Source organism: Schistocerca gregaria, chromosome 7 (genome assembly GCF_023897955.1).
Source record: "Schistocerca gregaria isolate iqSchGreg1 chromosome 7, iqSchGreg1.2, whole genome shotgun sequence".
Lineage (NCBI taxonomy): Eukaryota > Metazoa > Arthropoda > Insecta > Orthoptera > Acrididae > Schistocerca > Schistocerca gregaria.
This window is the reverse complement of record NC_064926.1, coordinates 568209266-568225187: the sequence shown is the minus strand read 5'-3', so window position 1 is coordinate 568225187 and position 15922 is coordinate 568209266.

Here is a 15922-nt window from a genome sequence, read left to right as displayed (position 1 = left end):
CTCGAGCGTCGGTGAATTTGCCTGAAGCAGAACGAAAAGAATTGAGGGAAGTACTGAGATACTACATCGACATAATTTCAAAGATAACGGGATTAATTAAAGGATGTGTTTGTAAAATTAAAGTAAAGAATAATGAACCATTCCGTAGTAAGTCATGCGCGATACCATTGGCAAAAAGAGAAGCTATCAACAAGAAAGTACAGAGGATGGTGAATAATCAAATAACTGGGCACTCAGCGAATATTCAAACCCAGTACATGCTGTAGCAAAGAAGGATGGCACAGTTCGCATTGTTCTTGACATCGCTTAATTTCACCACAGCGTGATCAGCCAGAAACTCCAGAGATTTTGTTATAAAGATTCAAACGATTGTAATATCTAATTTTTTTGGCTTCTCTAACTTCTATCGTCATTTTCCTCTGAATGGTGCTTATTTTCTCCGCCCTTGAGGGGGTAGGACGTCAAACGGGCCGACTTGGAGCAGGAGAGGCACCACAGGACATTTTAATTTTCACTGTCTATACGTTTACAAATAAATTCATAAAAATTTGTCAGCATGACCAAGAAGAATTCAGGATTCACACTGATAGCAGTGGACGTTGAAAAACATACCAAAAGCAATTTTTTTATATGTGAAATTCGACCATTTTTTCCGTTACCATTGGCTGCATTAATTGCTTTAGGTACACTTTTCTTCATAAGTAAGAGAGATTTGATACAGTTCACTCCGGGCTTCATTCCCATTTTCTCTAGTACATATTTCCTGCTTTGAACACCGTCATTAAAACATGAAACTGCATCATAAACACCAATAGCAAGTGCATTTCTTCCCACAAAAAGCGTTTTTGGCAATCTTTCCCATACACATTGGTTAAAACTTTCGTTTGGGTTTTGGGTACCACCATGAAGGCATTTCTTCAGAAAGTTTTCATTTGCAAGGTCACTGAATATAGTTTTGATGGCTTCCATTACAGCTGTTGGTAGAGAATTCCTATGATGACATTCTTCACCCCCAGCAATTGACCTTTGGTAGCCACACCATGATTCACTTCCTTTTTCGCATAAGTTGTGGATAGGGTTATTGTCTGTGGACATTTTGGGGAAGTATAAGGCCCAAACTGCTTGCTTCATATTTTTCAATTCACCTGTGTACCTTCATATTGCCAAACCATAATATGTCTGTAGTTTGTCAATTTCTGCATCCGTTAGTCTCCCTCTCCCTTTTATTCTCTTCCCATTAGATAATTTTTTTCCTGGCAAATCTTGTCTCAGCCTTAAGTCTAGTGCCAAGTCTTTTCTGTACATGTCCCACACAGTATAACTTAGTCTCAGCTCCATATGGTGCACACTTTTGAACCTATAGGAAAGCCTTACTGTCACCATCACCAAGGTACTTCACATAACGCAGGCCACACGAGGCAACAGATCTGGTAAACGAGCTTACAACTCCCTGCACTTCCATACCTCCACTTGAGCCTTTATAGTTCATATTACATGCATGATCTGCAATCCCTCACCAGTGTCAACAGATGTTGCTGTTACAACACCGTTCAATGAAGTGTGCCCTCTTTTTTGCCAGGTACCATCAAAAGCAGCCACTATGTCCCTTTAACCATCATTTTCGACAATAGATTCTTCTGCAGCACTTTTCATTGAAGATTCTGCAACTTATTTTACAGCCTCAATCAGTAAGCCCTAATACCTCTCAAGCTTTGCTGGAGGAGGAGGAACATTCATCACTGCACAATGTGTTCTTGCTGCCTTCTGTCCACTACCAATATAGCGCATTCTATATGCTACCCTCAAATTCACATAATAATCTTTGTTTGCGATTTTAGGTGTCATGCAAGACGCACCAACGTTGCGATTTGCTGCTTATCACAGATAAGTTCGTAGCAAGGCATTCGCTGGCACTCTTCCACCAAACAAACACACTGAACACCAAAAGCAATGTTTGCACATAACATTGTCCAATATTAATTGTGACAGTATGTTAACATCAACGATAAAATTACATGAACCTTCGCATTCACAGCCTCCATTTTCATTAGCACCAAAAACAAATTTCCTGCTAGAAGCGCTCGGTAGTGAATTGTTTACTGGTTCTGAGAGGTTGCAGTCTTGAGCCACTGGTGTAACATTTGTTGTAACACCCTTTACTGTTTAACTGTGGCCGTGGTGACGTTGTTTACGGTTGAAGCAACAAATTCTAGGCATCCTGTGCGATAATATGCCACAATCGAACAGAAAACAACACAGCAAAATGAAAAGTGTGTCGAAGATAAAAGCACCACACTGCACGCCTTTCAAAATATAGAACAAACGTAACTAGCGATCAAAACAATGCATGTCGTTAGCAGCAGAGAAAGTATCGATATAGATAGTCCTTTGTTTCACTTATAACTATCTTTGGCACAAATATTACATTCGAATTCTACAGAGCGAAATACATTTAGGTATGACAGAAGAATGCTGTGCAGAGGGGCGTGGCGCTGCACTTTCATACACTTAAGACGAAATTTTATACATCAAATTATTCAAGAAGACGTGCGCTGCAAAATATGCATTTTTAAATTTTTGGCGTCCTAAACCCCCTCCCCCCCTTAATGGAATTGCTGAAAAAGGATGCTATATGGAAATCGCCTCAGGAACATCAAGAAGCGTTTGATTTAGTAAAAAACCAACTGTGTGAAGGACTTACCCTTCACCATCCTGATTTAAGCAAAAAGTGATTATGTTTTAGCCGCAGAATTACATCAATTGCACATTGTGGAAAGGAACATAAAAGAAGGATCGAGCGATTGACAGATTCTGAAACAGTAATTAATAATTTGACGCATAATTTGACAGGATTGCCGCTATGTATAGTACTCTTTGGAAAGAAACACGACAGTATCTTTCATGAGTACATTTCCTTTCCGCAAGAAGAGCACTTTGAAATCGCGTTGCAAACGACGAAGGAACGAGCAGGAGAACGAAAGCTGGCACATCACAAGATGTTATGTGCAAACTCAGTGATTTAGTACTCATTCTAACTCGCACGAAATCATTAAGTGTGAATGAAGAGATAAAAAAGTTTCATCATTACTACTGAGGACCATTCAAAATCCAAAAAATTGTTCACGCTAATTCGGTTGAAACTGAAATTGTGCAATCTGATCAGTATCATAGCCTACAACATGTAGAAAACATTGAACTGTATCACCTGTAAGGAGTGTAACAAGAGACGCCTATTTGTAAAAGTGAACGTTGTGGTAACTGGACGATAGTCGGTAGCGAGTTAGTGATAGTGGATAGCAGAAGGTAGCTACTGTGAACTAGGTGCAATCAGTTTCTGCGCCATCAGGTAAACACCGTAAAGTGCCTCAGTCAGAGACACATACTTAAACAATAACAGGAACGTGTAGCGCGAGCGTTGTGTTTGCTACTGACTGATGTGCGCGCGCTGTATGTGTTTTGTTTCCCCACTGCCGTAATTCCATTTTGTGTTTGTATGTCAGAGCGCCGTCATTGAACCACCGACGTGGGGTGATGCGCGCAGCGTGATCGTCACTTGTCGCTACTGCAGCACTGGGGCTGCCAACGGCTCAGAGGACGTAGTACGCAGTGCGGCCGTTGCTTTGTCAGGTTGGCAAGCTGCGTGGACCGCGGGTCAACAAAGTTCATGGTGCAGGAGTCGCTGTTATGAAGCGGTCCGGACAATTCCACCAATTTTCAGAGACAACGAGACTACATTCCCAACTGGGTTCGGTGACACAGCCCTACAATTCATTGAAAGCTATGAATATGTGTGTTTTTCATTGCATCATATAGGACAGTGAAAAAAACAGAGTAACCAGTGAAAATTTTGTTGTTATTGTGGTGGTGTATCCCCGGCAGCTTCGATGCCACCGCCCAGAGCATCATGAACAAGTTTGTTTGCATGTGATTTACGACTCAAAATATAGGCAGGGACCTAAACCAGAATAATTAGATAAATGATTTACAATAAGAATATGAAGTGATATGTAAAAAAAGTGTTTTCCAATGTGATAATTTGCTTATGGATTACTTTGAAGGACTGTGCTTTTTGTCAAATTTCTTGTATTTCTAACCCTGTAAACGGTGTGCCAAAATCTAACAGTATCATATTTTCAAAACATGCTGCCACTAAGAGTGTAGATTTATGCAGGGTAGTAATAGAATATTTTCATGTTAGTATTGTGTGGTAGTGAGGTTTGTCTGCTTGTTATTTTGTTTACTTTTGAATCACATTTATTCAGTTAGGCCTATGTTTCTATTCACTCAACACAGTGACAATATAACGATTAGTATTCAATTCATTATGACAAACTGCATGAACAGTAGACACTAATGGACAACTGTTATTAATGTGTCACATTTAGCCAGGCTATTTCAATGGGACAGCATAGAATAGGGTTTCATGTTGCCACGTCCTTTCAATGATATCATGCAGTATGCACAACCACTTATGATTAACCTGACTTATCTTGACGCTAACTAGTTATTGACTGAATGAGCTAATGAAATATTTCGACTTTAATACAGTGTAATTAAGTGATACTAGCTTTCAAATCTTAAATGCCATTTGCGATATACAAATATAAACAGCTATTGTAAACAGGGGTTCAAATGAGAATTCTTCTTAATGATTTGAGGTTCTGCAGTAAAAAGCAAATAGTTTTGACTAATTACATTAATTTCATAATTTTAAATTATTTCCTTTTTTTGTTTCTCTACATATTTTCAAACTTAAATATTCAAGTCTAATCTCACCGTTATACTCTATCATATTGAAGTGTTATTTTGGTAGGGATATGTAAGGGTACAGTATCCTTATATAGTTGTACCCATGCATAGTATCGATCATATGCTCTAGGCAGAGATCATAAACTAAAGCAGAGACTGAAGTGCAGTTAAAAGTGTGTGAGTGGGTGAGCGGGAGTCAAGTGAGTCCGTGAGTGGAAGTTGGGTGTTAGGGAGGATAGAGACGATTGCTTGCTAACATGGTCAGAGATTAGTGGCAGAATATAGGTGTAATGGCATACAGTTTTTGATTTCTATTGGGTGTTTATAAATGTTCATTTAGAAAAGGGTGTTTTAATCAATAAAATCTAGTATTTGTGAGGGGAAATCTTATCATTTAGCAGTTTTCCTTTGATTTCACGATAACAGAAGGGCACAACATTGCGTTTTATGCAAAGGAGCCATTACTGATTATGCTAAATTATTAAGTATAGCTCATCTTCATCCTATTTGAATAATAAAGTTCAGTGCGAAACTAGGGGGAGGTTATATTTCATACTCCCTCGTTTGCCACCTACTATTGATGCAACATGTCTTCACTCGTAAATTTCGTGCTTGAGACTGGGGTGCCCACGCTAACAACTGCGGGCAGGTGAACATTGCACCGAGATTGCAATCTAGTAGCCGCAAGTACAGTTTGGCTACTTAACATTCAAATGTAGACAGACAAATGTTGTGATGGACATTATTCAGTGCATGATGTAAAAGGCAATATTTTGTTGAATAGCGGCAGTTAAAGTAACATTTTGTCTACATCAGAGATTAGAAGTTACGTTTGAAGTATAGAAACATCACTATAGAAAATGCAAAAGGGCTGAATGACACAGCATATTGAAAACGATATAACATGGATATTTTTCGTAAAGAAACATATACTGATCAGATCGTACCTGCGTCTTCTGTGCATCCACAAACTCATAAAAACGCTTTCTTTCACTCTAATATTCACTGAGCTACTTCTGTTCCACTTTCGGAAGAAAAATTCAATGATTAAATCAATTTACTCAAAACCATAGCAGGTAATAACGAGTATGAAACTGGCATAGTAGATGACGTCCTTGAAAAGAAAACAGTTAAAAGAGTTCCAGAATGAAATTTTCACTCTGCAGCGGAGTGTGCGCTGATATGAAACTTCCTGGCAGATTAAAACTGTGTGCCCGACCGAGAGCTTCTGTAAAGTTTGGAAGGTAGGAGACGAGACACTGCCAGAAGTAAAGCTGTGAGTACCGGACGTGAGTCGTGCTTCGGTAGCTCAGATGGTAGAGCACTTGCCCGCGAGAGACAAAAGTCCCGAGTTCGAGTCTCGGTCGGGCACATAGTTTTAATCTGCCAGGAAGTTTCAGTTAAAAGAGTTATTATGTTCAGCTCGTCTCTCATTGAATCTAACCCTTTCCTTTCTTGGGGCCCATCTCCTATCAGATCCAACGCCTTCTTCGTAATAAATACAACTGCAACGTTGCCTTTCCTACCAATACTAATCTGAAAAAAAACTCCATTCATAATTTAAAATCGACTCGTTACCCCTCTGAAAGTTCTGGCATCTATAAGATTTTCTGTAACACCTGATTTTCTTACTACACATGACAAACAGGATGTGTCTTTACACCCAGATATAGAGAACACCCAAAATTCGTCTTTTGCCGACTATCTTCTGATTACAGGTCACATGCATTAAGCTATTTACGATATCAATATTTTGCACACCGAGAAGAAATGACATTAGATTAGATAGTCTTGAAGAATTAGAGATTTTTGTACATCTTTCTCGAAATGATAGTCCCATTTTCAATGAGCAGCTGCAGTTGCGTAATAAAAATTTCTTCAGTGGTATAAAGCCATTACTTGACATTTAATTTCAGGTCTCCTCATGCAGTTACCGAATTTTTATCCATTTAAGTCAACTCAATTTTTCATTTATTAAATGCTTTATCGGCTGTATTTCATGTTACATCGTTTTTTGTATGCTAGGTCATTCAGCCCTTTCTGTATTTTCTATAGTGATGTTTCTATACTTCAAACTGTAGTTCTAAGCTCCGTTGTAGACAAAATGTTACTTTATCTATCGCTGTTAAACAAGATATTGCCTTTTACACCATGTACTGAATAACGTTCATCATAATATTCGTCTGTCTACATTGGAATATTAAGTAGCCAAGCTGTACTTGCGGCTACTAGATGGCACTCTCGGTGCAATGTTCAGCTGCCCGCAGTTGTTAACGCGGTCACCTCAGCCTGAAGCATAACATAAGCGAGCAGCCTGTTGTGGCTCGCCTTCCACGCATTTTACTTTAAATTGTGACCAAAGCTGTTTCGTTTTATATTTATTTTTATGTGACGTGTAAGTACTGTTTCTTTTTGTACTGTTAATCAGTTTTCAGTTTTCAAACTGTATTTCTATGCTTTTACATAAGCAAAATGTTACCATATCTGTTGTTGTCATATAAAACTTCGCCTGTGAGTTCAAGGAATAAGTACTGTTCATTTTAACATTCAGCTGTCTATATTGTAAATGTTAAGAAGCCTACTTATATATACGGCTACGAGATGACACTCTTGGTGTCTGGATCACCTGCCCACACTTGTTAACGCGGGCGCCTCAGTCCGGTGTTACCTGTGGCTTTACAGATAGGATCAGCCCGTAATGTCTCTCATGCTTTCTTCCAAAAAAAATTGTGACTACAGCCCTTCTTACCGGTTATTTATTTTATACGTGACATGTAAGTACTGTCTCTGTCTTGTACTGTTTGTCAGTACTACCACTTTTACATAAAAAAATTTCTTTTCCGATAAATTTGTAATTTTGTTATAGGCTACTTTTAACCATTTAAATTCTGATGAAAGGACTCTTAGGAATGTTGAAATCTGGTTAATAAGACTAAAAATTGTGATCAGGATCGCATTTGTTTCAACTTTAATTTGTAAAGATCACTGAACCAAGCAGCCATGTTTAGTACTGAACGGAATTGGGAAGAACTGGAATTCGTGGCAGAACTTGACTAGGGAAGGGATCAGTTGGCAGGAGACGTTCTGAAGCATCAGGGGACCACCAATTCAGTATTGGAGGGAAGTGTGGAGGGTACAAATCGTAGAGGGAGACCAAGAGATGATCAGATGGATGTAGGTTGCATTAGTTGTTTGGAGATGAAGAGGTTTGCACAGTATAGAGTAGCATGGAGAGCTGCATCAAACCAGTCTCTGGACTGAAGACTACAACAACAACAACATTTTGTCTTAACGGAAATCTTCGAAAAATGAACAGTTCTTCGTAATAATTGAAAAAAGTAAATAAATAGAATGTGGGGGGGTCAAACGCACCATCTAGAGGATACAGCTTTTCTATTTCTCACTACTACGCCTCCTGTGAGCGTTTTTCTCAAGTTTCGAAACTTTCTTAATAATTTCCCCCATTTTACCTAGTTTCCCTAAGGTTTTCATTTAAAGGTCGGTTCGGCCTCCCCCATTAGCAGGTTTGGGTAACAGGTGCAGAGTCTAGCATCCGGTCGCAGTGGGGGCCGGTGTCCTTCTGCACAACCGTCACCTTGGTGCGGAATTTTGAAATCGACGGCCGCTGGATCTTCTTCTCTTCTACTCCACTTTGATAAATTCATGAATTAACTGATGGTGTGTGACAGTGCTGAGGAAGGATTATACACCAACGGAAATGAAATTACTACACGTAGAGTGGCGACAATGGCATATGCAACCTGCAGGGTAGTACATGAACTAATTATCGTTTCGACGTCGTCTGCCAACAGATAGCCTAATGGCGTAGCTACCAGAGCACCATCTGTGTCTATCCTTTAATAGGGAAACCTCACAGTCAGAAGGCTCAGTGGGGTGGAGAGGCGTGAAGCAAGCGGGCAACCACGCCACGGATTCGAAGCCATGGTACCCACAGCCAGTTGAACGAGTTAGAAAGGGATCAGACTGTGTGTGACATTCCAAGTGATGGGATGGACATTTCTGACACTGAACATTTTGTACATGGCTGCACGTTCAGAGACCATGAATAGTTGACAATTGAAAGAAAACAGCCCTCGGTCCCTATTTTTAACGAATTAACCGGGTTTCAACACTGTTAGGAGTGTCTTCCTCAGAATTTAAATCAATGAATGGTCTACAACATGGTCACAGAATTATGACTAAAAATGTATGATGAAGAGTATAAGTACAACATCGTCGTGAAAGACTGTCAGTACTTACATGTCATTTATAAAATAATAAATATGCCAAAATGGCATTAGTGACAAAGATATTTAATATAACATATTGTGATGGCTAGCCACTAAGGGCCGCTCGTTACTTACGCTGTTACAGGTTCCAAACAGACTGAGGTGCCCGTGTCAACAAACGCGGCCGGGTGAACATGGCACAGCAACGAGCGCGCCACCTAGTAGCCGTAGGTACAATTACTCTGCTTCACATTGAAATATAAGCAGAAATGATTAAAAATGAACAGTATTTGGTACATAATGGAAAGCAATGTTTGTTTGATAGTAGCATACAACATAACATTTTGTCTACATCGAAGTTTATAAAGGTAAGATAAACCATGAAAACATCACTATGAAAATGTAGATAGGACTGAATGGCAACTTGCAGAAAGCAATATTGACGTGAAATACAGCCAAGAAACATTTGATAATTAGAAAAGCATAGGACTACCCTAGAACGAAAAGAACACTTCGGCAATCTGCACAAGGAGACCCGAAGTCAGGTATCGAGTTGTCCTTGTTGTTGTTGTGGTCTTCAATCCTGAGACTGGTTTGATGCAGCTCTCCATGCCACTCTATCCTGTGCAAGCCTCTTCATCTCACAGTACCTGCTGCAACCTGCATCCTATTGAATCTGCTTAGTGTATTCATCTCTTGATCTCCCTCTACGATTTATACCCTCCACGCTGCCCTACAATGCTAAATTGGTGATCCCTTGATGCCTCAGAACGTGTCCTACCAACCGATTCCTTCTTGTAGTCAAGTTGTGCCACAAACTTCTCTTCTCACCAATCCTACTCAATAACTCCTCATTAGTTATGTCATCTACCCATCTAATCTTCAGCATTCTTCTGTAGCACCACATTTCGAAAGCTTCTCTTCTCTTCTTGTCTAAACTATTTATTGTCCATGTTTCACTTCCACTCATGGCTACACTCCATACAAATACTTTCAGAAATGACATCCTGACACTTAAATCTATACTCGATGTTAACAAATTTCTCTTCTTCAGAAACGCTTTTCTTGCCATTGCCAGTCTACATTTTATATCCTCTCTACTTCGACCATCATCAGTTATTTTGCTCCCCAAATAGCAAAAGTCCTTTACTACTTTAAGTGTCTCATTTACTAATCTAAGTCCCTCAGCATCACCCGACTTAATTAGACTACATTCCATTATCCTCGTTTTGCTTTTGTTGATGTTCATCTTATACCCTCCTTTCAAGACACTGTCCATTCCGTTCAACTGCTCTTCCAAGTCCCTTGAATTACAATGTCATCGGCGAACCTGAAAGTTTTTATTTCTTCTCCCTGGATTTTAATACCTACTCCGAATTTTTCTTTTGTTTCCTTTACTGCTTGCTCAATATACAGACTGAATAACATCGAGGAGAGGCTACAACCCTGTCTTACTGCCTTCCCAACAACTGCTTCCCTTTCATGTCCCTCGACTCTTATAGCTGCTATCTGGTTTCGGTACAAATTGTAAATAGCCTATCGCTCCCTGTATTTTACACCTGCCACCTTTAGAATTTGAAAGAGAGCATTCTAGTCAACATTGTCAAAAGCTTTCTCTAAGTCTACAAATGCTAGAAACGTAGGTTTGCCTCTGCTTAATCTTTCTTCTAAGATACGTCGTAAGGTCAGTATTGCCTCACGTGTTCCAGTATTTCTACTGAATCCAAACTGATCTTCCCCGAGGTCGGCTTCTACTACTTTTTCCATTCGTCTGTAAAGAATTAGTGTTAGTATTTTGCAGCTGTGGCTTATTAGACTGATTGTTCGGTAATTTTCACATCTGTCAACACCTGCTTTCTTTGGGATTGAAAATTATTATGTTCTTCTTGAAGTCTGAGGGTATTTCGCCTGTTTCATACATCTTGCTCACCAGATGGTAGAGTTTTGTCAGGACTGGCTCTCCCAAGGCCGTCAGTAGATCCAATGGAATGTTGTCTACTCCTGGGGCCTTGTATCGACCCAGGTCTTTCAATGCTCTGTCAAACTCTTCACGCAGTATCGCATCTCCCATCTCATCCTCATCCACATCCTCCTCTATTTCCATAATATTGTCCTCAAGTACATCGGCCTTATATAGTCCCTCTATACACTCCTTCCACCTTTCTGCTTTCCCTTCTTTGATTATCTCCGAAGGTCTCTTTAATTTTCCTGTAGGCTGTATCTATCTTACCCCTGGTGAGATAAGCCTCTGCATCCTCAAATTTGTCCTCTAGCCATCCCTGCTTAGCCATTTTGCACTTCCTGTCGATCTCATTTTCGAGACGTTTGTATTCCTTTTTGCCTGCTTCATTTACTGCATTTTTATATGTTCTCCTTTCATCAATTACATTTAATATTTCTTCTGTTACCCAAGGATTTCTACTAGCCCTCTTCTTTTTACCTACTTGATCCTCCGCTGCCTTCACTACTTCATCCCTCAAAACTACCCATTCTTCTTCTATTGTATTTCTTTCCCCCATTCCTGTCAATTGCTCCCTTATGCTCTCCTTGAAACTCTGTACAACCTGTGGTTCTTTCAGTTTATCCAGGTCCCATCTCCTTAAATTCCCACCTTTTTGCAGTTTCTTCAGTTTCAATCTACAGGTCATAACCAACAGACTGTGATCAGAGTCCACATCTACACCTGGAAATGTCTTACAATTTAAAACCTGGTTCCTAAATCTCTGTCTTACCATTATATAATCTATCTGATAGCTTTTACTATCTTCAGGGTTCTACCATGTATACAACGTTCTTTCATGATTCTTAAACCTAGTGTTAGCTATGATTAAGTTGTGCTCTGTGCAAAATTCTACCAGGCGACTTCCTCTTTCATTTCTCTCCCCCAACCCATATCACCTACTACGTTTCCTTCTCTCCCTTTTCCTACTACCGAATTCCAGTTACCCATGACTATTAAATTTTCTTCACCCTTCACTCTCTGAATAATTTCTTTTATTTCATCATACATTTCTCCAATTTCTTCGTCATCTGCAGAGCTAGTTGGCGTATACTACTGTAGCAGGTGTGGGCTTCGTATCTATCTTGGCCACAATAATGCGTTCACTATGCTGTTTGTAGTAGCTTACCCGCATTCCTATTTTCCTATTCATTATTAAACCTACTCCTGCATTACCCCTATTTGATTTTGTGTTTATAACCCTGTAGTCACCTGACCAGAGGCCTTGTTCCTCCTGCCACCGGACTTCACTTATTCCCACTATATCTAACTTTAACCTGTCCATTTCCCTTTTTAAATTTTCTAACCTACCTGGATGATTAAGGGATCTGACATTCCACGCTCCGATCCGTAGAACGACAGTTTTCTCTCTCCTGATAACTACATCCTCTTGAATAGTCCCCGCCCGGAAAAATTATAATGAGGGACTATTTTACCTCCGGAATATTTTACCCAAGGGGACGCCATCATCATTTAATCATACAGTAAAGCTGCATGCCCTCGGGAAAAATTACGGCCGTAGTTTCCTCTTGCTTTCAGCCGTTCGCAGTACCAGCACAGCAAGGCCGTTTTAGTTATTGTTACAAGGCCAGATCAGTCAATCATCCAGACTGTTGCCCCTCCAACTACTGAAAAGTCTGCTGCCCCTCTTCAGGAACCACACGTTTGTCTGGCCTCTCAACAGATACCCCTCCGTTGTGGTTGAACCTACGGTACGGCTATCTCTATCGCTAAGGCACGCAATCCTCCCCAACAACGGCAAGGTCCATGGTTCATTGTGGGGGGGGGGGGGGGGGGGGGGAGGAGATATTGAGTATCGGCTTTACATAGTTGAAAAAAATTTTGTACGTAGCTGTACCTGTTCTTTAAGGACGAGGATATCCAATTCGAACAAAATGCTTGACTATCTCTCATTGTTCTAGAATATTTAGTGTACGCCCTTTCTTTTCGGTGTGCAAAATGTTGCTATCGCAGGTGGCTTTAGGTGAATGACCTGTAATCATAAGATGGTCGGCAAAAGACGAATTTTGGAGGGTAGTGCCATTTTCTCTTACCAAGTGTTCTTTATATCTGTTAGTAAAGGTACGTCCAGTTTGTCGCATATGCTAAGAGGAGCAAGTATTGCAGATAATTTTGTAGACACCAGAACTTTCTAAAGGGGAACGAAGGGAATGTAAATTATGAATGAAGATTTTTTAAAAATTGTTATCAGTAGAAAAAGCAACGTTACTATCGTATTTCTTTCGAAGAATGCGTTGGATTTGATAAGAGATATTGTTGTTGTTGTGGTCTTCAGTCCTTAGACTGATTTGATGCAGCTCTCCATGCTAATCTACCCTGTGCAAGCTCCTTCATCTCCCAGTACCTACTGCAACCTACATCCTTCTGAATCAGATTAGTGTATTCATCTCTTGGTCTCCCTCTACGATTTTTACCCTCCACACTGCCCTCGAATGCTAAATTTGTGATCCCTTGCTGCCTCAGGACATGTCCTACCAACAGATCCCTTCTTCTAGTCAAGTTGTGCCACAAACTTCTCTTCTCACCAATCCTATTCAATACCTCCTCATCAGTTACGTGATCTACGCATCTAATCTTCAACATTCTTCTGTAGCACCACATTTCGAGAACTTGAATTCTCTTCTTGTCCAAACTATTTATTGTCCATGTTTCACTTCCATACATGGGTATACTCCATACAAATACTTTGAGAAACGACTTCCTTACACTTAAATCTATACTCAATGTTAACAAATTTCTCTACTTCAGAAACGCTTTCCTTGTCATTGCTAGTCCACATTTTATATTCTCTCTACTTCTACCATCATCAGTTATTATGCTCCTCAAATAGCAAAGCTCCTTTACTACTTTATGTGTCTCATTTCCTACTCTAATTCCCAGCATCACCTTACTTAATGCGACCACATTCCATTATCCTCGTTTTGCTTTTGTTGATGTTCATCTAATATCCTCCTTTCAAGACACTGTCCATTCCGTTTAACTGCTCTTCCAAGTGCTTTTGCCGTCTCTGACAGAATTAGAATGTCATCGGCGAACCTGAAAGTTTTTATTTCTTCTCCATGGATTTTAATACCTACTCCGAATTTTTCTTTTGTTTCCTTTACTGCTTGCTCAATACAGAGATTGAATAACATCAGGGAGAGGCTACAACCCTGTCTCACTCACTTCCCAACCACTGCTTCCCTTTCATGTCCCTCGACTCTTATAACTGCCATCTGATTTCTGTACAAATTTTAAATTACCTTTCGCTCCCTGTATTTTACCTCTGCCACCTTTAGAATTTGAAAGAGAGTATTCCGGTAAACATTGTCAAAAGCTTTCTCTAAGTCTACAAATGCTAGAAACGTAGGTTTGCCTTTCCTTAATCTTCCTTCTAAGATATGTTGTAAGGTCAGTATTGCCTCACGTGTTCCAACATATCTATGGAATCCAAACTGATCTTCCCCGAGTTCAGCTTCTACCAGTTTTTTCATTCATCTGTAACGAATTCGTGTTAGTATTTTGCAGCTGTGACTTATTAAACTAATAGATCGGTTATTTTCACATCTGTCAACACCTGCTTTATTTGGGATTGGAATTACTATATTCGTCTTAGAGTCTGAGGGTATTTCGCCTGTCTCATACATCTTGTCACCGCATGGTAGAGTTTTGTCAGGAATGGCTCTCCCAAGGCCGTCAGTAGCTCTAATGGAATGTTGTCTACTCCCGGGGCCTTGGTTTGACTCAGGTCTTTCAGTGTTCTGTCAAACTCTTCACGCAGTATCGTATCTCCCATTTCATCTTCATCTAAATCCTCTTCCATTTCCATAATATTGTCCTCAAATACATCGCCCTTGTATAGACCTTCTATATACTCCTTCCACCTTTTGCTTAGAACTCGGTTTTCATCTGAGCCCTTGATGTTGATACAAGTGGCCTTCTTTTCTCCAAACGTCTCTTTAATTTTCCTGTAGGCTGTATCTATCTTACCCCTAGTGAGATAAGCCTCTACATTCTTACTTTTGTCCTCTAGCCATGCCTGCTTAGCCATTTTGCACTTCCTGCCGATCTCATTTTTGAGACGTTTGTATTCCATTTTGCCTGCTTCATTTACTGCATTTTTATATGTTCTCCTTTCATCAATTACATTTAATATTTCTTCTGTTACCCAAGGATTTCTACTAGCCCTCTTCTTTTTACCTACTTGATCCTCCGCTGCCTTCACTACTTCATCCCTCAAAACTACCCATTCTTCTTCTATTGTATTTCTTTCCCCCATTCCTGTCAATTGCTGCCTTATGCTCTCCTTGAAACTCTGTACAACCTGTGGTTCTTTCAGTTTATCCAGGTCACATCTCCTTAAATTCCCACCTTTTTGCAGTTTCTTCAGTTTTAATCTACAGGTTATAACCAACAGATTGTGGTCAGAGTCCACATCTGCACCTGGAAATGTCTTACAATTTAAAACCTGGTTCCTAAATCTCTGTCTTACCATTATATAATCTATCTGATAGCTTTTAGTATCTCCAGGGTTCTACCATGTATACAACGTTCTTTCATGATTCTTAAACCAAGTGTTAGCTATGATTAAGTTGTGCTCTGTGCAAAATTCTACCAGGCGACTTCCTCTTTCATTTCTCTCCCCCAATCCATATCACCTACTACGTTTCCTTCTCTCCCTTTTCCTACTACCGAATTCCAGTTACCCATGACTATTAAATTTTCTTCACCCTTCACTCTCTGAGTAATTTCTTTTATTTCATCATACATTTCTCCAATTTCTTCGTCATCTGCAGAGCTAGGTGGCATATACTACTGTAGTAGGCGTGGGCGTCGTATCTGTCTTAGCCACAATAATGCGTTCACTATGCTGTTTGTAGTAACTTACCTGCATTCCTATTTTCCTATTCATTATTAAACCTACTCCTGCATTACCCCTATTTGA